Below are 25,069 nucleotides of genomic sequence, written 5' to 3' on the forward strand. Positions count from 1 at the left end.
TGTTGTTGTTGTTGTTGTTGTTATAGCAGAAGGACCGATAGATGAAAAGAATAATATAAAAAGAAAAGGAATAAGATAATTTGAAAAATGAGTGTGTGGAGGGAGGGAAATCTTACTGGGGAGTGGGGAAGGGGTGACTTTGGCTCACATAGGATTGTGTTTGAGGTAATTGGTAAGAAATTAGGAGAAATTCGGCAAAGAGAGGGTAATAGGCAATAGCTTTAGAAATAAAGAAAGAAAGAGAGTTGTAGGACAGACAATGACTTGGTAAATATTACTGAATGTGGGACCCAAAGTCCACTTGGCGAAAGATGAAACTAGACTCATACAATTTATGTCGGCTATGAAATAGTTGTATCTCGTACACAATAAAACTTCTCGATAAAGACCAAAAAAGTTTATATTGATTTTAAGAACATATATTAATTGTATTTACAGTGAAGTTCCGTTTTTTCCCTTGTCTCGAATGAGGGTGAGGGTGAGAAACGTAGAGGAAGTTAAATTAGAAGAGAACACATTAATAATTAATAATAACAGTCCTCTAACTTTTCCAAGTTGAATAAAGTGGGCGCTGTTCTCAGCCTGTCACAATAACAAAACAAAACTCACCAACCAAAAAATATTCGTTATTCCTACAACAGAATATAGACATTAGTATATGAGAAAATTGGATTAACTCAATCAAGTCTTTCACCGTTACAAAATGTAGCTGAATTTTAGCACAAATCATATCTCTTATAAGGTGGTGAGGGATGCAATCTAATCGAGTCCAGAATACTTATCTTGGCTTGATTTGCTTTTCATAATCAAGTAATCTGAAATTGAGCTTGACCACATTTTGGTACAAAATTATTGGCTCGATCTCAATGTCATAGAAAATTCTTAGAAGTATTCCCTCCTTTTGAGACGAAGCAACCATAGAGGATAAGACGTTTGTATAAGATATAGAACATGTATTAAAGGAGAGAATACTCCTTTAATTGGGGTTTTGCACTATTTCCATAAAACCCTGAAATAATTTGTTATTAACCTTAACAAACAATTGGGTTTTGCACTATTTCCATAAAACCTAGAAATAAACATCGGCCATAAACACATCCTGGTAAGTATATCGTTCACTTACTTGTTCTTATTTCAAATTCATTCTAAATCAATGATATCTAATACAAATTAATTCATAATGAAAAATATATATTATTTGACTAGCACAGTCAAATACATCAAAGAATTAGATCGTCCTTAGATTTATAAAAAGAAGATTATAATAAAAAGAATAAGGATTTCCTTTTTTATAGTAGAAGGACAGATGCTCCGGTAAGGAGGTACGAACGGCTAGTTGTGGAGGGCACGAGAAGAGGTAGAGGGCGGCCTAAGAAGTATTGGGAGAGGTGATCAGGCAGGATATGATGAGGCTTCATATGTCTGAGGACATGGTAGTTGATAGGAATATGTGGAGGTCGAAAATTAGGGTTGTAGGTTAGGAGGTAGTTGAGTGTTGCCTTATATCATAACTTTGTGCGACTAGTTTGGTAGGGATACTATTTCGCTTTTGCTTTGTATCTTTCTTCTGGATTTCATATTTTTCCTATTATTTCTATGTTGTTACTAATATTGTCTCCTTTTGTCTTATTGAGCCGAGGGTCTTTCGGAAACAACCTCTCTACTTTTTCGGGGTAGGGGTAAGGTCTGTGTACACACTACCCTCCCCAGATCTCACTAGTAAAATTTCACTGGGTTGTTGTTGTTGTTGTTGTTATAGCAAAAGGACCGATAGATGAAAAGAATAATAGAAAAAGAAAAAGAATAAGATAATTTGAAAAATGAGTGCGAGGAGGGAGGGAAATCCTGCTGGGGAGTGAGGAAGGGGTGACTTTGGCTCACATAGGATTGTGTTTGAGGTAATTGGTAAGAAATTAGGAGAAATTCGGCAAAGAGAGAGTAATAGACAATAACTTTAGAAATAAAGAAAGAAAGAGAGTAGTAGGGCAGATTAGGACTTGGTAAATATTACTGAATGTGGGAGCCAAAGTCCACTTGTCGAAAGATGAAACTAGACTCATACAATTTATGTCGGCCATGTAATAGTTGTATCTCGTACACAATAAAACTTCACGATAAAGACCAAAAAAGTTTATATTGCTTTTAAGAATATAAATTAATTGTATTTAGAGTGAAGTTCCGTTTTTCCCTTTTCTCGAACGAGGGTGAGGGTGAGAAACGTAGAGGAAGTTAAAATAGAAGAGAACACATTAATAATTAATAATAACGGTCCTCTAACCTTTCCAAGTTGAATAAAGTGGGCTCTGTTCTCATCCTGTCATAATAACTAAACAAAACTCACCCACAAAAAATATTTACCTTATTCCTACAACAGAATATAGATATTAGTATAAGAGAAAATTGAATTAACTCAATCAAGTCTTTAATCGTTACGAGATAGTAGATGAATTTTAGCACAAATCATATCTCTTATAAGGTGGTGAGGGCTTCAATCTAATCGAGTCCAGAATACTTGTCTTGACTTGATTTGATTTTCGTAATCAAGTAATCTAAAATTGAGCTTGACCTTATTTTGGTACCAAATTATTAGCTCGATCTCAATGTCATAGAAAATTCTTAGGAGTATTCTCTCTTTTTTAGACGGAGCAACCAAAGAGGATAAGACATTTGTATAATATATAGAACATGTATTAAAGGAGAGAATACTCCTTTAATTGGGGTTTTGCACTATTCCATAAAACCCAGAAATAATTTGTTAATAACCTTAACAAACAATTGGGTTTTGCACTATTTTCATAAAACTCAGAAATAAACATCGACCATAAACACATCCTGGTAAGTATATCGTTCACTTACTTGTTCTTATTTCAGATTCATGCTAAATCAATGATATCCAATACAAATTAATTCATAATGAAAAATATATATTATTTGACTAGCACTGTCAAATACATCAACAAATTATATCGTCCTTAGATTTATAAAGAGAAGATTATAATAAAAAGAATAAAGATTTCCTTTTTTATAGTAGAAGGACAGATGCTCCGGTAAGGAGATGCGAACGGCTGGCTGTGGAGTGCACGAAAAGAGGTAGATGGCGGCCTAAGAAGTATTGGGGAAGGTGATCAGGCAGAATATGATGAGGCTTCATATTTCCGAGGACATGTCACTTGATAAGAACATGTGGAGGTCGAGTATTAGGGTTTAGTTTTGCCTTATGTCATAACTTTGTGCGACTAGTTTGGTAGGGATACTATTTTGCTTTTGCTTTGTTTCGTTCGTCTGGATTTCATATTTTTCCTATTATTTCTGTGCTGTTACTGATATTGTCTCCTTTTGTCTTTTTGTCTTATTGAGCCGAGGGTCTTTCGGAAACAACCTCTCTACTCTTTCGGGGTAGGGGTGATGTCTGCGTACACAATACCCTCCCCAGATCCAACTAATGAGATTTCACTGGGTCGTTGTTGTTGTTATAGCAGAAGGACCGATAGATGAAAAGAATATTAGAAAAATAAAAGGAATAAGATAATTTGAAAAATTAGTGTGAGGAGGGAGGGAAATCCTGCTGGGGAGTGGGGAAGGGGTGACTTTGGCTCACATAGGATTGTGTTTGAGGCAATTGGTATGAAATTAGGAGAAATTCGGCAAAGAGAGAGTAATAGGCAATAACTTTAGAAATAAAGAAAGAAAGAGCGTAGTAGGACAGACTAGGACTTGGTAAATATTACTGAATGTGAGAACCAAAGTCCACTTGGCGAAAGATGAAACTAGACTCATACAATTTATGTCAGCCATGTAATAGTCGTATCTCATACACAATAAAACTTCTCGATAAAGACCAAAAAAGTTTATTTCGCTTTTAAGAACATATATCAATTGTATTTACAGTGAAGTTCTGTTTTTTCCCTTTTCTCGAACGAGGGTGAGGGTGAGAAACGTAAAGAAAGTTAAAATAGAAGAGATCATATTAATAATTAATAATAACGATCCTCTAACTTTTCCAAGTTGAATAAAGTGGGCGTTGTTCTCAGCCTGTCACAATAACAAAACAAAACTCACCGACCAAAAAATATTCGTTATTCCTACAATAGAATATAGACATTAGTATAAGAGAAAATTGGATTAACTCAATCAAGTCTTTCATCGTTACAAAATGTAGCTGAATTTTAGAACAAATCATATCTCTTATAAGGTGGTGAGGGTAACAATCTAATCGAGTCCAGAATACTTATCTTGGCTTGATTTGATTTTCATAATCAAGTAATCTAAAATTTAGTTTACCCTTATTTTGGTACCAAATTATTAGTTCGATCTCAATGTCATAGAAAATTCTTAGGAGTATTCTCTCCTTTTTAGACGAAGCAACCAAAGAGGATAAGACGTTTGTATAATATATAGAACATGTATTAAAGGAGAGAATAGTCCTTTAATTGGGGTTTTGCACTATTTCCACAAAACCCAGAAATAATTTGTTATTTACCTTAACAAACAATTGGGTTTTGCACTATTTCCATAAAACCCAGAAATAAACATCGGCCATAAACACATCCTGGTAAGTATATCGTTCACTTACTTGTTCTTATTTCAGATTCATTCTAAATCAATGATATCCAATACAAATTAATTCATAATGAAAAATATATATTATTTGACTAGCACAGTCAAATACATCAAAAAAATTAGATCGTCCTTAGATTTATAAAGAGAAGATTATAATAAAAAGAATAAGGATTTCCTTTTTTATAGTAGAAGGACAGATGCTCTGGTAAGGAGGTGCTAACAGCTGGTTGTGGAGGGCACGAGAAGAGGTAGAGGGCAGCCTAAGAAGTATTGGGGGAGGTGATCAGGCAGGATATGATGAAGCTTCATATTTCCGAGGATATGGCACTTGATAGGAACATGTGGAGGTCGAGTATTAGGGTTGTAGGTTAGGAGGTAGTTGAGTGTTGCCTTATGTCATAACTTTGTGCGACTAGTTTGGTAGGGATACTATTTCGCTTTTGCTTTGTATCTTTCTTCTGGATTTCATATTTTTCCTATTATTTCTGTGTTGTTACTGATATTGTCTGTAGACATGCGATTTTTTACCCTCCCCAAGATTTTTCATATTTTAGCACGCAAATATTTAATTTAGGCCTTATATAGCTAATTCAACTCATTTTTACTCTTTTACCTTATTTTATTACAAGAAAACGAAAATTACAAAAAAAATATTTTATTAATGTTTTGTAGTCATTTTTAATCTTAAAAATACCCAAAATAGTTTTGTTTTAATAGTCATACTTATTTTAATAGTTATTTTACTTAAGTAGGATTAATTAATAAATGAGATCGTATTTTTAGTCTCGTCACAGAGAAAGAATAAAACTTGGGCTCGAGCAACCCATTTTAGGCCTAATTTTGGACCGAACCCATAGTTCCCAAGCACATAATTCCTAGGCCCATACCCCTAACCTAATCCCTACCCTTATATAATAGTATCTATCACCTAAAATAAGGACACACCAAAAATTGGAGATCCGCCGTTTGCCAAAAAATGACCCCTTGCTCATCTTCTTCAAAGACCTAAAAAAAACCTTACTAATCCGGCCGTTTCCTCTCAAAAGACCATAATCAGATTTTGGTCTCCTTCTTGACAAGATATAAAAACGAAGAAAGGAACATAGAAAAACTAGGAGAAGTTCAGCCGTAGACCATAGAGAGCACACGACCTTTCCCCATGAACTTTCAGCTTCTTTCTCCTTCAAAAACTTAACCATGTAAAACCCAACATGAAATCATGTAAAACCCAGCGAGAAACTCCATCAAAGAGCTCTAAAAATAGCCTAAAAGACCAGCCCAAAAACGTCCCGAAAATCAGCTCTAAAAGCAGCCGAAACTAGCTGCAAACAGTCCCAAAAAAATCGATCAAAATCCAGCCATAATACAATTGAAACAGGCTGAAAATCTGTCTAAACATCACCTCTTAAAGGTAGGCGTTCAGTTCGGTAGGATCCGCAGTCAAATCGAGGTCGGGTTTGAGTTTCCTGTTTGAAGATTCCGATCGTAGGTCCATTCTCGTCGTAGTAGCTATTATTCGAGTTCTTAAAAGGTCCTTTGATGTAATTGTCACACCTCCTTTTGCCCGCGCCCGCAGGGGCGCAAAGGGAGAGTTTTTTCCAATTGAAGGACAATCGAAACAGGATTTATTTATTTATTTCAGATTCGCCACTTAGGAGATTTATGATGTCCCAAGTCACCGATTGAATCCCGAATCGAGGAAAAGATTGACTCTGTATTACAATCCGCGAACCAGAAATTCAAGTAAGGAATTCTGTTAACCCGGGAGAAGGTGTTAGCATTCTTGAGTTCCGTGGTTCTAGCACGGTCGCTCAACTATCATATTCGACTTATTTATCTGATTTTAATACATGTTGAACCTATGTGCAAATTTTAACTGTGCACCGCTTTTATTATTATTATTTTTACCGAGAATCGCAACGCCGTGAAAATACGCCTCGAACCATGTCACATCAATGCACCCGTGGTTATTTGACACATTTCAACTCTGTCGGATTTGGATTTTGGTCACATAAATGTGCACTCGAGTTTAAGAGAGTAAATTATTAAAGGCGCGCCTAAAGCGACTAGCGTGTCATTATTTTGGGTAGGGCCGTGAAATTTTGCTAAGCGGCCTATCCCGAAGTCTAAGTAATTTTACCAACACGTATAGAGGGCCCCGCAACTTGTGTGTTTTTGTTTGTCGCGGCTTGTCTCATTCATTATTTTTAAAAAAAAAAGGAATTTTCAACGTCGTGGAAATGCATCTCGAACCACGTCGCAATCAATGTACCCGTGATTAGGGACACATTTCGACTTCGTCGAGATTTGGATTTGGGTCACATAAATGTGCACCCGAGTTTTAGAGAGTAAATTATTTAAAGCGCACCGGGAGTGACTTGCGCGTTATTATCTTTTGGGGAAGGCCGTGAAATTCGCTAAATGGCCCGTCCCTAAATCTAAGTATTTTAAAACAAATATTTATTGAGGGCCCCGCAATTTTGTATTTTTCATTCGGTGAGGCTCATCTCATTTTTATTCAAGGATACCCTAAAGCGACTATGATTTCTATTTATTTGTCTCTAAGAATAAAGAAAAATCCTAATCAATGAGCATTATTTAAGAGCTATTAGTTTTGAACCTATGACTTCCAACTAAGTCAAACTTTCAACGGTTTTGGGGCCTCAGGGTCTGCCCAAGAACGAAATGGCCAACCTGCCTTGACAAGTTGCTACGCATATGAAGTCTGGGCTGTCTGAGAAGGAAATTAAAGCCCAAACTGTCCGCTTAGTGGACTGTTAAACCTTTAATTGTTAAATCAGACCAAGTTTTAACTCGAGTTAAATACACATACACTGAGATGTTACAAATTATTCAACATGCACTCGATGATTATGAAGATTACCTTACTTGCTTATCTATTAGGGAGTTCCTAATTATCACTATAAAGGAGAATTCGACGGGAGGCATGATTGGATTTGAGCAACAATAATTACTAACTAAAACTAACAATATTAAACCAACACTCAATACTTAAAGGAATCATGAATTTGGAAATGGATTACTGAAGACTATTAGAACTGCTTATCGCCCTAGCGTCTGTTGATTATTAATTCAATGTCCCATTGCCAAACTATTCCTCATACAAATCCAAATTGCGCTCCATTGATAACAATAGCTAGACCAAAATAAACTGCTAACTCCGGATTCAACACACTTCTCTAATTAGTTTAACAATCCTTAAGCTAACAGTCCTAGATTCACCATTTAAAATAGCCCTATTTTGTTACAATAGGCACTCAATCACTATACAGAGAACTACCTAACGTAACAAAATTATCAAAATAGAACTATGACAGATATTCAACTTCAGTTTCATTTCATGTTTCCAACAGATGGAGCTACATCGACATAGGCTCGAAATATGTACCTGGAAATGGAATACAATGGAGAAGAAGAAGGAGTGATCAGCACAACAGATAGCATAACACAACAACAGTAACAGATATCCAGCAGTAACTCAGGAAAACCAGTTAAAAAAAATTCCCAACAATACCAACAATGACACAAACACCCAGTAACTGACCCCAAAACAGCTTGATAGCAACCAAATATCAATCAAAACACAAGCAGAAAACACCCCTAGAATTCAGTAGTCAAGAAAAACTCGAGAGTACAACTCCACAGTTAAAGCTGAAGCTCTTTTCAGTTTCAATGGGATAACACTAGTTGAACTAGACTAACTCTTAAAACTCTCTTCTAGTTTTCAGAATGTTCAACACCCTTAAGATTTCCAGAATATTTTCTTCCTAAGGTCTGCCCAAAAGAAAAGTCAGACCAGACTCCTGGGATCCCCTACACTATGTAAAACTCCTTTTATTTATAGCCAAACCTTATTCACCTTCCAGCTCTTATGAGCATTAAGTTCATTAAGAAAGTATTTCTCCCCATCATCTCCTCAACCACTACTACATGTTTTGTTCTCTTTCTAATTCACTTGTTCCCCACTAGAGTATGTCTTTTCCCATTATCCCTTGTCTTTTCCTTATTTAATTGTTCAAACAGGTATGAGCAACATATTTTAATCAAGACTTTCATACCATTATGTTTTGTTCCCCATTAACACTAAATAATTGCATTAGTTTAATGGTACTTTAGTACCCCACTGTCATCCCATTCATCTTAAGCCATTTTCAAACCCTTTAAATCCCAAAATACCCTTCTAAAGTCCCTGAAATTACTGTCCTACCCAATCCTTTTCACTCTGCATTGAACCTTTCAGCTATAACCAGTTCAAACTATCAAAATCCTAATAACTAACTCCTAACTCAACTGGACAGATTACAAAACTTCAGATTGGAAAGACCAGTAGACCTTCTGATGACCAACTAGGCAGGTAATCAACAACATGAATTGCAAACAAAGGGAATCACACACTATAGAATGAGTTTTAATTCACAACAATTTGGCTAAACCCAACTACTATCAATATGAGACTGCAATTAGAGATGAGGCAAAGGAAGTGTCATGAAACGAAACCTGATTAATAGCACGTGTCTAGGCTTAGACAATCACGAACTATTTCCTAATCCTTAGGTCTATTGTACAGGCTAACATCACTGATTAAGGGATCACAACGACAAAATAATTGGTATCCTGAACTTGACCAAACTAAACAGACGCAAATTAAACCAGTTCTTGACAAATTCAACTCGCAAACTGACCCAAGTTTGGACTTTAGACTACTGACCATAATTCAAACGGGAAATTCATGCCAATTTATAGAAGAGGAAGGGACAAAGTAAACAAACGGAACTGCAAGAGTGAACAATCAAAACTGGACGTAAAAGACTTACCCGAATCACAACTCGATAAAAAACTCGAGGCTCTTCCCATCTTTCAAGCCGAGACGGACTTTAACCATGTGTTTTCGAAGGAATACAGCATGGCTAAAGTCAGTCTCTGGCTCAAAATTCGTGGAACCTGGCCTGCCTAACTTCGATATGGAATCCGAGCTACCCCACGATGATTTGGAAAGAGTCGATCAGGGATTCATAGTGAGGGGTCCAGGAGATCACAGGGTGTGAGTTTGGTGGCATTTGAACGGATTAGGGTTTGGGTCGATTCCTTTGATCTAAGATTCGAGGATATCGAGGGTGATTCAAAGAAAACTGAGCGTGGGACTGGAACGAGGAAGTCTTGGGGAAGCTGTGGTGTGAAATTGGAGGCTATTGGATGAGATAGGGTTCCGACATGATTTTCGATCTAATATTCGAAGCACACGGTTGGGATTCGGGGGATAATAGTTAGGGATTCAGAATGAGGAGGTCGAGGGGAATCAATGGTGAAAATATGGGGTCGTTTGGACCACCGAAACCGTCGTGAGGTGATTTCCGGTGGGCGGAGCACGGTGGTTGAAGGCGGCAGATCTGTTTGGTCTCTGAAGCTCAAAGACGAAGAGGTGAGGGGGTGTATGGTTTTGGGGGCGTGGGGTAAGGGATTGGACTTATATACGGAGTTTATCCCGGCTGTTAGATCAATTAAGATCAACGGCCAGGATCAAGGAGATTAACCCATACGACATCGTTTGGTTTAAGTAGGGGGTCGGTTTGAACCGGGGAACAGGTCGAGTTTGGGAACGGGTAAGGGAGGTTGAATCTCAGCCGTTGGATCGATTTAATCCGACGACCTTGATTAAGAGTGACCAAACGCCGTCGTTTTAAGACGTCTCTGGCCAGGCTAACTGGACCTGGTTCATGGGTGATTTGGGCCTGATTTTTGCATTGAAATTGGCCCAATTTTCACTCTTTTCTTTTTCCTTTCATTTTCTTTTAATTCCTAAAAACCAAAATTCCTAAATTAAATTGTAAAACCAAGATTATTTTAAGAAGATATTAATTAACCCTTAACAATAATTAACACACAAGATCAAATATTAAAATAAAATCACACAATTAAATAATAAAAATGACAAAACTACCAAAATTCATATTTTTGTGATTTTCATTCTTTAAAATAGGACATGGTTTAATTAATTCCAAAAATGTATAATCAAATCCTAAATATGCATGCAACAGGTATTTTGGTATTTTTCAATTAATTAAAACAAGGTAAACATTCACAGAGAAAAATAATTATCCAAAATGTCACGCAAAATTCTCCAAATTGTACCCAAAGGCAATTTGTTTTATTTTTTGATTTCTTTTGGAGTAGTTTTCGTGAAGCAAAAATCACGTGCTCACAGCTGTCCCTCTTTGTCCGAAAACACAAAGAGTTTTCGTGCAAAGATGAAGTGAGCGGGTACGAGCGATTTTTGCCCGTTGGAATACTCCGTGTGAAGCATTTTTGAAAAGATTTAACCGAACCTTTGCTTCACAGGTTTCCTACATATCCCTGGCTAAAAGGGAATCAAGTTAATGTAGTTCGGGAAGTTTTGGTAGCTGGGACTACCACGGGACTGCATTTTTGCTGTTACTGTTGCTACTACTTTCCGACCTCCTTATTACACCATTGCTAGAAAGAAAACAAAAGCTAGACTAAACTAATGATTATAGAATCTTATCTATCTTTGACTTGCTCTTGTAGTCTTCTTTCTGATTTCTGAAATGGGATTCATGCTGGGGGTATTTTTGTTGTGACCCTCCGCATTACTGACTTCTGACTTGATCTTGAAATGTATTCCTTTGTTCTGCAGGCGGGCTCCTGACTTCAACTTGAACGTGTACTCCTTTGTTCTACAGGCGGGCTCCTGACTTCAACCGCAACTTTAAAATAAACACCTCCATTCTACAGGCGGGCTCCTGACTCCATCAACTTAAAATATGACAACCTCCGTTCTACAAGCGGGCTCCTGACTCCAATAGCGACTTTGCAAATAAATCAGCCTCTATTCTCCAGGCGGGCTCCTGACTTCAACATCATTTTTAAAGTAAACACATCCATTCTACAGGCGGGCTCCTGACCCCTTCAACTTAAAATATGACAACCTCTGTTCTACAGGCGGGCTCCTGACTCCTTCAACTTGAAATATGACAACCTCCGTTCTACAGGCGGGCTCCTGACTTCTTCAACTTAAAATATGACAACCTCCATTCTAACAGGCGGGCTGCTGACTTCTTCAACTTAAAATATAACAACCTCCGTTCTACAGGCGGGCTCCTGACTTCAGCTACTTCTTAAAAATATAATACCTCCATTCTCCAGGCGGGCTCCTGACTTCGTCTGCAACTTGTAATGATAATAACCTCCATTCTTCAGGCGGGCTCCTGACTTTTTCGACTTAAAATTATAACAACCTCCGTTCTACAGGCGGGCTCCTGACTTCAACAACAACTCTTAAAATAAACACCTCCATTCTACAGGCGGGCTCCTGACTCCAACAACTTTTTAAAAAATGCGTTTTATTGTTGTTGCTCCTTCCTGCCTCCTGGACCATTTTCCTTCTAACTTGAAATTATCTTCTTTCAGAACTGCTTCCCTCAAAACTGGTGTTTCATTCCTCTGACACTGCTGAGGAAAACACCGGTGTTTTATTCAAAAATATGTTATTTTCCTCCTTCAAAGACTACTTCCCTTAAAGGTGGTGTTTTCCTTCCACTGGAACTACTTCCCTTAAGACTTGTGTTATCTCGCTTCTGAAATTGCTTCCTTTAAAACTTGTTTGGCCTTCCTCCAAAAACTTTTAGGGATACCATTTCTCCCCAGACTTGTGTTATCTTGCTTCTTCCCCAAGTGGGTACTGGACTTTCCAGAAAATTTTCAAAATGGGAGAAAATTTTCTGCCCCAATCTGATAATCTTTCTTGGATCATGATGTCTTTTCATCATCTATAACATTTCCTGTCCCTGCTTCAAATCAAAGAAATTTTTTGTTAGTTTAAAATGTGGCGAATGGTCGTGCCACTCCTGCTGGGGATGGTTTTCTCTTTCTCCTTTCCCAGGTTTGTGTTCCATTACATTACCAAAGCTTGTTGGGGATGAGATTATTTATTGGGGATGATATTCCTGCTGGCGATCATATTCCTGCTGGGGATGGTTTTCCCCTTCTTCTTTCCCTGCTCCGTGTTGTCCGACCCTCTTGGGACTTGGTCGATAATCTGCCAGGGATGCTCTTGTTTCTTGATGATTCTTTATTCACCAATTGTGCTTCCCACTTTTCTCCATACTCTCCCCGAAATCCTAGACCAATCCATCATTCGGTCTTGCAACGAACGTCTTTCTCGTTCCATTGTATTATCTTTGGCCCGTCCTATCCACATTGTGTTTTTGCACCATCTTAGCAACTGGTAATAGGCTCTGAAAATCCTTTTCAAAAACAACTGCTGGGGAGATAAAGTCTTTAGACCAAAAATGAAAAAATGATGATTTCAAAAGATAGAAAAAGAAGAAGTCTTTCTGAACAAATGCTGGGAAAAAAGAAAGAAAAGAACTTATCTGAATGATATAACCGATTCCAACAATTATGTCGAGCATTCCGGATTAATAAACCCAGTCTATTTATATCAATCAATCTTTCGGACGGCCTCATCCTGCTGGGGATAAACAGACACTCCACTTTTTGCCAAATGCGGATCCTTTCCGCCAATCTTGTCTGGTCGCCTCATAGTGCCCTTCGAGGGGTTTTCACTAATAAGACTCTCTCATTTCTCTCAACTCCATTTGCCTTATGGTGTCTGTGAAGGTTTTCATCGGTAAGACTCTCTCGTTTTATTTCTCTCAACTTACGTCGCCTTATGGTGCCTGTGGAGGTTTTCACCGATAAGACTCTCTCATTTTATTTTATTTTTTCTAGCTGGGGATTGGAGTGTTACCGATATGACTCTCTCTGCTGGGGATTCTTTCGGCTATCAATTCATTTCCAGCTTATGATCCTCTTCTCTGCTGGGGATCAGAGTGTTATTCCCGACTTGCATTTGCATGACTTGACACTTCTCGGATACTGATCGAGAGGTCTTTTTTGGACATCAATATGGGTTTTTGTGTATGGCTAAAAGAAAAAGGGTAAAAGGTTCAAAATAATTTTGATGGGTAAAACAGTACAACTCTTGGAATCAAACTTCCTTTACAACTTCTGCCCCAGTTTCTTGCTTGGGGATTTTTATTATTATTTTTCTTTTTACACTATGTTACACTATGACCGAGCCGTGAGGCGCCTACGTATCCTTCTTTGAGGAATCAGGTCGAACGTAGTTCACTTGATTCCTTTGTTTTTTCTTGTGACTTTCCTTTTTGTTTTGAGGCGCCTACGTATCTTTCTCGAGGAATCAGGTCAAACGTAGTTCCCAATTCCTTTGTTTTTCTTGTGACTTTTCTTTTATCTTTATTATCATTATTTTTCTCCTCTTTTTCTTTCATTTTCATTATTGACTCCAACAGAGGGGTATGAAAGAATAAATAAGGCTCAAAAGGGGAAGCAAAGGTTGAAGTGTTTGGATGGAAGAACAAATTGCCTCCGTCATTTCATTCTCCCATACCATGCCAAATGCAAACAAACAACAATTACAATCAAAGGAATTACACATAATATCTCTTGACTGCGTCAGAATTGATAGACATGTCGATGCATCTTCCCTCGACATTTGTTAGACATAAGGTGCCGTTGGATAACACTCAGGTCACAGTAAACGGCCCTTGCCAATTCGGGGCGAACTTGCCCTTTGCTTCGGCCTGATGTGGCAAGATTCGTTTCAGCACCTGCTGTCCTACTTCAAATTTCCTGGGACACACCTTCTTATTATATGCTCTTGCCATTCTCCTTTGATACAGTTGGCCATGGTATACTGCTGCCAATCGTTTTTCATCAATCAAGCTCAACTGCTCCAATCGGGCTTTGACCCATTCATCGTCATCAATCCCAACCTCAGCGACAATCCGGAGGGACGGGATTTCAACCTCTGCCGGTATCACTGCTTCAGTTCCATATACCAACAAATAAGGAGTTGCACCTACTGAAGTACGAACAGTAGTGCGATAACCCAACAATGCAAATGGTAATTTTTCATGCCATTGCCTTGAACCTTCTGCCATTTTCCGAAGTATCTTCTTTATATTTTTGTTGGCTGCCTCAACTGCTCCATTCGTCTTGGGACGATATGGGGTGGAATTGCGGTGTGTAATCTTAAACTGTTGACATACCTCTTTCATCAAATTGCTGTTAAGATTAGCACCATTACCCGTGATGATCACCTTTGGGATTTCAAATCTACAGATGATATGGGAGTGAACAAAATCTACCACTGCCTTCTTGGTTACCGACTTGAAAGTCTTAGCTTCAACCCACTTAGTGAAATAATCGATGGTGACCAGAATGAACCTATGACCGTTGGAAGCTGCCGGCTCAATCGGTCGAATGACGTCCATGCCCTATGCGACAAATGGCCATGGTACTGACATTGTATGCAATTCTGTCGGCGGAGAATGAATCAGATCTCCGTGTATCTGACACTGATGGCATTTCCGCACGAAACTGATACAATCACGCTCCATAGTGAGCCAATAGTACCCTGCTCGAAGAATCTTCTTCACCAATACATATCCGCTCATATGTGGCCCACAAACTCCAACATGTACCTCTGTCATAACTGTCGTGGCTTGACTAGCATCTATACATCTCAGCAATCCCAAATCTGGTGTTCTTTTGTACAACACTCCTCCACTGAGGAAAAATCCATTTGCCAGTCGCCGAATGGCTCTCTTTTGATCTCCGGTGGCCTGCTCCGGGTATATCCCCATCCTGAGGTATTCCTTGACATCATAGAACCATGGTTTGCCATCCAGTTCTTCCTCTAACATGTTGCAATAAGCATGCTGATCACGAACCTGAATATGCAACGGGTCGACATGAATTTTGTCTGGGTGGTGCAACATTGATTCTAAGGTGGCCAAAGCATCGGTAATCTCATTATGAACTCTTGGGATGTGTCTGAACTCCACTGATCGAAATCGCTTGCTCAGATCGTGCAAACATTGTCGATATGGTATGAGCTTCAAATCCCTTGTTTCCCATTCGCCATGAATCTGATGCACCAGGAGGTCCGAGTTTTCCAAGACCAAGACGTCCTGGACATCCATGTCTGCAGCTAGCCGTAGACCCAAAATGCATGCCTCATACTCAGCCATGTTGTTGGTACAATAGAAACACAGCTGAGCCGTGACAAGATAATGATGTCCTGTTTCAGAAATAAGTACCGCTCCTATTCCAACTCCCTTCGCATTTGCGGCTCCATCGAAAGAAAGCTTCCATCCTGGTTCTTTGGTCATTTCCAAATCATCTATATGCATCACTTCTTCATCAGGAAAATACGTCCTCAAGGGCTCGTATTCTTCATCAACAGGATTCTCAGCCAAGTGATCAGCCAATGCTTGGGCCTTCATGGTCGTCCTCGTCACATAGACGATGTCAAATTCTGTGAGTAATATCTGCCATTTTGCCAATCTCCCTGTGGGCATAGACTTCTGGAAAATATACTTCAATGGATCCAAGCGTGAAATGAGATAAGTAGTATATGATGACAGATAATGCTTCAATTTCTGGGACACCCAAGTTAGGGCGCAACATGTCTTCTCGAGTTGAGTGTACTTGACCTCATAGCCTATAATCTTCTTGTTGAGATAATAGATGGCTTGCTCCTTCCTCCCTGTAATGTTGTGTTGCCCCAGTATGTAGCCAAATGAATTCTCCAGGACCGTTAGATAAAAAATTAACGGTCTTCTCGGCTCAAGTGGAACCAACACAGGTGGATTTGATAAATATCCTTTGATTTGGTCAAATGCTTCCTGATATTCTACCATCCATTCTACCGCAACATCTTTCTTCAGTAGCCGAAAAATGGGTTCACAAGTTGCCGTGAGTTGAGCAATAAACTTGCTGATATAATTCAACCTTCCCAACAGACTCATTACTTCTATCTTATTCTTCGGCGGTGGCAAATCTTGGATGGATTTGATCTTTGATGGGTCTAACTCAATGCCTCGCCGACTGACGATGAATCCCAACAGCTTTCCAGTTGGAACACCAAACGCACATTTGGCCGGGTTGAGCTTAATATCGTACCTTCGAAGTCTTTGGAAAAACTTCCTCAGGTCTGCTACGTGGTCTTCCTGATGCTTGGATTTTATGATCACATCATCCACGTATACCTCAATCTCTTTGTGTATCATGTCATGAAACACAGTAGTCATTGCTCTCATGTACGTTGCCCCAACATTCTTCAAACCAAATGGCATTACCCGGTAGCAATAAGTCCCCCACGGCGTAATGAAAGCTGTCTTTTCCGCATCTTCTTCATCCATCAGAATCTGATGATACCCAGCATAGCAATCCATAAAAGACCCGATCTCACGTCCGGCACAATTATCGATCAAGATATGGATGTTGGGTAATGGAAAGTTATCTTTTGGGCTTGCCCTATTCAAATTGCGGTAATCGACACACGCCCTAATCTTCCCATCTTTCTTCGGCACTAGCACCACATTAGCCAACCAAACAGGATGTCGAGTGACCCGAATAACCTTTGCTTGCAGCTGCTTGGTTACTTCCTCTTTAATCTTCACACTCATGTCTGTTTTGAACTTCCTCAATTTCTGCTTGATAGGAGGGCATGCCGGGTTAATGGGCAATTTGTGAACCACTAAATCCGTGCTTAACCCCGGCATGTCATCATACGACCATGCAAAAACGTCTTTGAACTCAATAAGTGCTTTGATTAGTTCTTCCCTAATATTCGGTGCAATGTGGATGCTTATTTTAGTTTCCCTGATATCATCTGCATCCCCTAAATTGATGGCTTCTGTGTCATTTAAGTTGGGTTTGGATTTCTCCTCAAACTAGCTTAACTCTCTGTTTATCTCTTCGAAGGCTTCATCCTCATCGTATTCCGATTCATCATCATAATCGACCTCTTGTACAATTAGTCCGGGATCAAATTGATTTCTCAGACTGGGTCGAAGATCCGTTGTGCATGCCATGTCATTAGAAGCAATATAAAGAGAATTGTTCGGAAAGAGAAAAGAAGAAAACAAAGTTAAAACAAAATAAGAAGAACAAAAGCTCTCACTTTATTAAAATACGGGATAACAGAGTTTCACACTTTTCTGAATACAAAACAAAACTGGATTACAACCCTGGAATAATCCAAAAAGACAAGAAAGAAAAATCAGAGCCCACTACCAAGACTCCCTCCGGGTAGGAAGGGGGTAGCCATCCAATTGTTGATATTTGCCCTAGGCCCCACAAACTGTACATCTAACCTACTGGACCCTTCTCCAGCTTCTATCATGTTGACATCGGCGAACAGCCTTTCAAAGCCCTCATTCAAATCTCCATCTGGCCCAATCAGTGGTCCGAGAACTTTCGGGACTGACGAATTTCTGATACCTGCTCTGACAAATGATCTGGATAGGCGCGGGATTGGCTTAGGAAGGACCCAGACTCTTTTCTTCAACTTGCGGGCTCGTCTCACATCCGCCGCTGTAGGCTTGAACCCCAACCCAAAGGTATCCAGATTTTTGGGCAAAGAAACCGGCTGAGCAATACCCTGAAGATCAGCCCCTAAACCTTTGCCTGGCACAAACCCGTTCTTCAACATCTCCGAGGCTACCATGACAGTTGCAGCTGCTATTTTGGGAAGTGGGATGCTTTCACCTTCGGGAACTTTGTCCACTAAAACCGTATCGAAAAGCTGGTAAACCCACGGTCCCTTATCATCATCAGTCTCTATGAATGGTACGATGGCATTACTTACTGCGCTTGCATTGTCTTCCCCATGTACTACGATCTCTTGCCTATCCCGCTCGAATTTAACCATCTGATGTAATGTAGAAGGCACTGCTTTGGCGGCGTGGATACAGGGTCGCCCCAACAGAAGATTATATGACACTGCCACATCTAACACTTGAAACTCCATGGTGAACTCGACTGGACCAATTGTTAATTCAAGTATGATGTCACCCACTGTGTCTGTACCACCACCATCAAACCCTCGAACATAGATGCTGTTCTTGTGAATCCTGTCACCATCGACCTTCAGTTTGTTCAATGTGGCCAAAGGACAGATATTAGCACTGGACCCATTATCAATCAGTATGCGAGTGACTACCGAGTCTTCACACTTCACGGTCAAATAAAGGGCTCTATTATGTTCTGTACCCTCCACGGGCAACTCGTCGTCTGAAAAAGTGACCCTGTTGACCTCGAAAATCTTGTTTGCAATTTTCTCCAGATGATTTACAGAGATCTTATCCGGAACATGGGCTTCGTTCAGAATTTTCATCAATACCCGGCGGTGCTCGTCTGAATGGATCAACAACGATAACAATGAGATCTGTGCTGGGGTCTTCCTCAACTGCTCCACAATGGAGTAATCTTGCACCTTCATTTTCTTTAAAACTTCTTCTGCCTCTTCCTCGGTAACTGGATTCTTTGTCGTTACTGGATTGGCCCTTCTTAACTCTGCGGGAGCAAAACACCTTACCGAACGAGTTAACCTCTGTGCCTCACATATTTCTTCCACAACTTCCTTCCCCTTATGCATTACCATTACTTGACTGTAGCTCCATGGCACAGCTTTCTCGCTGATTATTGGCAATTGCATTACTGGCCTGATAACAACTGGTTCTGTGCATGCCCCCTTTACGGCTACTGGCTTGCTTGATATCCCTTGCACCGTTACTTTCACCGGCTCTGGATTCTTGGCAATATAAGACGAACTCTTCTCCATCACCACCACTGGCTTGCCTTCTTCCCTTTCCGACTGTACTACCGTTTTTCCACTGATGGACTTTTCTTTTGGACTGGCACGGATCATCATTACTTTTTGTGAGGGCTTCTTGAGCTTCCCTCCTTCGTGCACTAGTTCGATCATGTGGGCTTCATGGTGTGCCGACAATGAGTTCTGATTGATGTTAGGTGCCTCCGGCTCCTAGACCTCGATCCTATTTGTGTCAATAAGATCTTGTACGACAGTCTTCAACTTCCAACACTTCTCAGTATCATGCCCGGGAGCCCCCGAACAATATTCACAGCTTACCGAGTTGTCCAGGTTTTTGGGAAGGGGATTTGGCAATTTGGGCTCCATAGGACTCAATAGGCCTAACTGCCTCAATTTGTGGAACATTGTAGTATATGTTTCTCCCAGCGGAGTGAATGTTCTCTGCCTCTGCACCATTTCATTCCTGAAAGTCTGATTCCCACGAAAACCTGGTCCCGAAGGATTCCTGTAGGCCCTTGGTGGTGGATATGTGTTTTGTGGAGGTGGATATGTATTTTGTGGAGGTGGATATGTGTTTTGTGGAGATGGATATGTATTTTGGGGAGCCAACGCACGCCATTGCGGGCGAGCCGGGGGTTGGGTGTAAGTTTGGGCGTGATGGACAGAGAAATGTGGCTCTTGTGGTGGGTAGTAGGGTTGTGGAGGGCCGTATGGAATGTGTGGGTAATTTGAGTGATGGGGTCTAGGTTGGTAGTGGGGGGGACCTCAGGATCTGGACCAAGTACCTGCCTCGACTGTTGCGACATCTTCCCTTTTCTTCTTTTCGAGCGCGCCTCCCGTGCCAATCTGGATGGCCTGAGTGGTTGCTTTAATCGCCGAATAGCTCAGGATTTTGTTGGACTTAAGTCCCTCTTCAATCATACCGCCCATCTTTACTAGTTCGTTGAAAGATTTGCTAACTGATGTCACTAGGTGACCGAAGCAAGTTGGCTCCAGAGTCTGCATAAAGTAGTCCACCATTTCCCCCTCTCTCATCGGAGGATCAACTCTTGTCGCCTGCTCTCTCCAGCGGAACCCAAATTCTTGGAAGCTTTCCTCGGGTTTCTTCTCAAGATTCAGCAATGTGAGACGGTCGGGGACGATCTCAAGGTTGTACTGGAAGTGACCTGCAAATGCTTGTGCTAGATCATCCCAGGTGTACCACCTGCTAGGATCCTGTCTTGTGTACCATTCCAGTGTAAACCCGCTTAGACTTTGACCAAAATGAGCTATCAACAGCTCGTCGTTTCCCCCGGCCCCTCTCATCTTACTGCAAAAACCTTGCAGATGTGCCATTGGATCACCGTGCCCCTCGTTCATCTCCTACCTCATCTTATCCATTTCCTCCTTCTGCATTTGATTCTCCGTCCTTTCATCCTCGACACATTGGTCTGAACTAGTCATGCTTTTTAGTATGGGCCCTTTGGATCTTGTTTGGTAACGGTAATCTGCCAGAACGTTCTAACAAACTAACTGGTTCGAAATCTCTAGAAGGACAACAAACTTGTAGCGTTAGAGTTTAACACATATTGCAATTTCACGTTGGGGAATGCAATGTTCCTAGGTAGTTTAACCATTTCTAACATGGCTTTGCTTCGACTGCATGCGTCATTCCGGCTAACTTTGTTTGTGCCTCGTTTAAGTGTTTCCGAAACTTTCTTTATCTCTCTTTTTCTTTCTTTCTTTTCCTTTCTTTTGTTCACTTTGCCTTTTTTTTTCTTTTTCCTTTTACTGGTGGTCGAATCTTATGTGGATTGCCTACGTATCATGTCCCTGCATGAATCAGACCGGGCGTAGTTCTGCCACAAGTGCGGAAAATAAAGACACCATTTTTGGAGTTTTCAACATTTACTAGCAAAACGTTTTATTACAAGGCAAAACATTTTTGAAAGGAAATTGACATACTTGATACAGACTACAGACTTTATGCCAAAAAGGGAAATACAAACTTCGACGGACAACAGACTCTGAAAACAAGGAAAATACAGACTCAAACTATGAATGTTTTAGAGTTTTGAATTTTGGCGCCCGCGGGGGCGTCGTTAGGCCTCGCCGCGGGCTTTGGTGCAAGGCCCCTTTGCAGATCTTTCAAATCTTCCATGATCTGGTGGACATAAATCATTATTGAAGCAAAGAAGGTAGTATGTGACATATCCTCACAAGCTAGGCACTTTATGGTGATGTAGTGCCCGATATCGTCGATTCTTCCCTTGATTCTGTCCCTTTCCATAAGCAATCGCTCTATTTGTTGATTTCGCGTCCCCAGCATTTGCGCGTTGTAAAAGAGTTGATCCTGAAACTCATTCATCTGTTTCTCCATTCGGGCCATTAGATCATAGTAGCGCTTCCTATCTGCTCTGGCATCTCGGGTTTGTCTGAAGATCCGCTCTTTGAGAGTGGATATTGTTTCTCTCAATATAGCGATGTTCCTTTCGTAGCCCTCTTCATTTGTTGCATAGATCGTGCTCGCTCTTTTGCCTTCTTTATCCATATCACCTGGATACTCGCTAGACCAGCTTTAGATTTTTCCAGGTCTTCTTGATACTCAAGGACTTTCTTCTTTAGACCGTTTATGAGCCTTTTATCAGCCCGGCTTCTCTTTGGGTTTCTGGTAGCTATATTCATTTACTGGATTTGAGCTTTGAGGCCCTTGTTTTCCTGAGCTAGTTTTCTCTTTTCTCCCTCATCTGCAACGATATGCAAATCTTTCTGAAATTTCAAATCTATAACTTGCTTCTCCAACTTACCTATTGTAACCCTGTACTCGTGCTCTTTAGCCAACCAATCCCATTGTTCTTGCGACGCCTTGACGAATTCCTGGAGATGAGGTCTTTTAGCCGGCCTTACGTGCTCAAGTTCTCTCATGTACCAAGCAAGGTATTCTGGCGCCACTTCGCCTTTGGCCTGATCCTGCACGCATGTATTTGTTTTCAAATATTGGCATTCATTCCAGATCTGACGGACTCTTGCTTCAGGGAACTGTCCGTCAGGGCTAATCTCAATTACTTGAGTGCTAAGATCCCCCTCCTGTATACTGTTTGGCATCTCCCGAGTTGTCTCAAAACCCGATATGGCGCGTAAGGCTGAATGCTCTTGAGCCCCATTAATAGAAAGTGGGTCCTAGCTGCTGGCATATGGATGACCTCATCAATGGGCAAACATCCTAGTGTCCACTGTATTTGGCTGGCGGTGAGGGTCCGAAAGAATGATGTCCACGCCGTAACTCCCTTGGGTAGACTGACCCCCTTGATTCTTGTGTAGAACTCTTCTATGCAAGTTTTCTTCGAGGAACCATAACTCAAGAGCTGGGAACGGTGGCAGAGATGCTCAGTCATCCATATTTGTAGCAACAAGTTACACCCCTCGAAAAAGTTCCCTCTGGCTTTGCAGGCTGTGAGAGCTCGGAAGATATCAGATACTATCATAGGCGCAAGAGTGCTTTCATCTTGAATGAACAAGGTACTGACGACCCTAGCTATTTTTAGATCAATGTTTCCATCTTTCCTTGGAAATACCAAAAGGCCCAAAAAGGTTATCATAAAAGCCACCCGTCTATGCTCGTCCCATTTTTGACGGTTACTTTTGCTGCATAACTTGTTACCCGGGTTGTTGAATCCTCTGACATGACCGTATCTGTCGTATATGAAGCGCGGATTACAAAAACCTACGGCCAAATCTGGGTTATGGACCGTCCTGGGTATCTTTAACGAATCTAAAAACCGATGCACAGTGACAGCTCTTGGAGCAACCAGGTATTTTTGCCTCAATGGAACTTCAGTATTTTCGATGTACCGGGCTATTTCCTCCAAAGTCGGGGTGAGTTCAAAATCGGAGAAGTGGAAAACATTGTGGGTCGGGTCCCAGCAGGTGACCAAAGCTCTTATGATATCCCCCGAGGCTGGATTTCCAATAAACCCGTAAGACCTTTTAGATATTTCTTGACCTCATCTTGCCCTTCACCACCTAAATCATCCCACCATAGCCGCAACTTGAAAGGGATTTTAGTCATTATTGAAAAAGATTCATTTTGCATCGTGCTCATCCTGCACATTTATTAAGGTGATTAAGAAATAAAATTTATTTGACTCAACAAATTGACTATTTTTAATTTTTCATAGATTAAAAGGAAGATCCGGTTCCGCACACGGCTTTTCAGTACTTCGGGAACGAAGATTTTAAAGCTGGGTGAGTTAACCGGTCAAAAATCCAAAAATGACTAAAAGTGGCCGTTTATGCAAAGTCAGCCTTCCGGCGTCCCTTTCGAGAACATTCAGCTATTCTTGCCAAAAACGGCATCACCGACTTATTTATGTTGACGATTAAAATTTGACATTTTTTGGCTATTTTTGTAAAAGGGGAGGTTGGACTCGATGAGGGTTGCCTACATATCCCGCACCCTGTGAGAATCAAACCGGCATAGTTCGGGTAGATAAAACAAACTTCTTTTGAAAACAAGACTCTTTTCAATGGCAAATAAAACCATTTTTCATAAACAAAACCCTTTTTTTTCTCATTTTCTCAAAAATTCGACAGAGTTTTGACGCTATTTGGATATCGATTTTTTCAAAACAGGCGATTAACTACCTCTATCTCTCTTTCCTCAAAGTATTCAAAAGTCGGCCAACATGCAAGTCCGAAACAAACAAATGCACAGGTAGCAAATTGGAGCATCAAGATGGTCTTTTGTCATTTTGGTACACCTGTCCTAGACAGACCCAACCTCTGTGTTGAGCCTCCAAAGTCAAATGCACATGATGCAAACAAACATTCCTACTAGGGATCCGACATGAAGCTAAGTTATTCTAGGTTCGTAACCTGGGTATTTGTTCTAGACTGTGTACCCGAGCGGACAACTCGAGTCGAGGAGGGGGCTACGTACCGAGGACCCGCGAGATCGTCCGGCTTTGTAACTTGTCCGACCTCTTTCTTATTCCAAGGTATGACACTAACAGAATAAAGAGTCTCAACCAGCAAGCACATCCCTGGAGGTGAGAAGAGAAGGGTTTCGTAGCAGTTTATATACGGTTCAAATAATATCAAAGCGATAAAAGCAACATTTCACACATTTAGGCCAAAACATGTAATAAGATCAAATAATAAATGAAGCCAAATAATAACAATTATTCCAAGCTCGAATTCTTGAACCCTGAACCAGAAATTCTGGGTTCGTTCCTCAGCAGAGTCGCCAGAGCTATCACACCTCCTTTTGCCCGCGCCCGCAGGGGCGCAAAAGGGGAGTTTTTTTCCAATTGAAGGACAATCGAAACAGGATTTATTTATTTATTTCAGAGTCACCACTTAGGAGATTTATGGTGTCCCAAGTCACCGGTTGAATCCCGAATCGAGGAAAAGATTGACTCTTTATTACAGTCCGCGAACCAGAAATCCGAGTAAAGAATTCTGTTAACCCGGGAGAAGGTGTTAGGCATTCCCGAGTTCCGTGGTTCTAGCATGGTCGCTCAACTGTCATATTCGGCTTATTTATCTGATTTTAATACATGTTGAACCTGTGTGCAAATTTTAACTGTGCATCGCTTTTATTATTATTATTTTTACCGAGAATTGCAACGTCGTAAAAATACGCCTCGAACCATGTCACATCAATGCACCCATGGTTATTTGACACATTTCAACTCTGTCGGATTTGGATTTTGGTCACATAAATGTGCACTCGAGTTTAAGAGAGTAAATTATTAAAGGCGCGCCTAAAGCGACTAGCGTGTCATTATTTTGGGTAGGGCCGTGAAATTTTGCTAAGCGGCCTATCCCGAAGTCTAAGTAATT

This window comes from Nicotiana tabacum, chromosome 3, assembly GCF_000715075.1.
Source record: "Nicotiana tabacum cultivar K326 chromosome 3, ASM71507v2, whole genome shotgun sequence".
In the NCBI taxonomy this organism is placed as follows: domain Eukaryota; kingdom Viridiplantae; phylum Streptophyta; class Magnoliopsida; order Solanales; family Solanaceae; genus Nicotiana; species Nicotiana tabacum.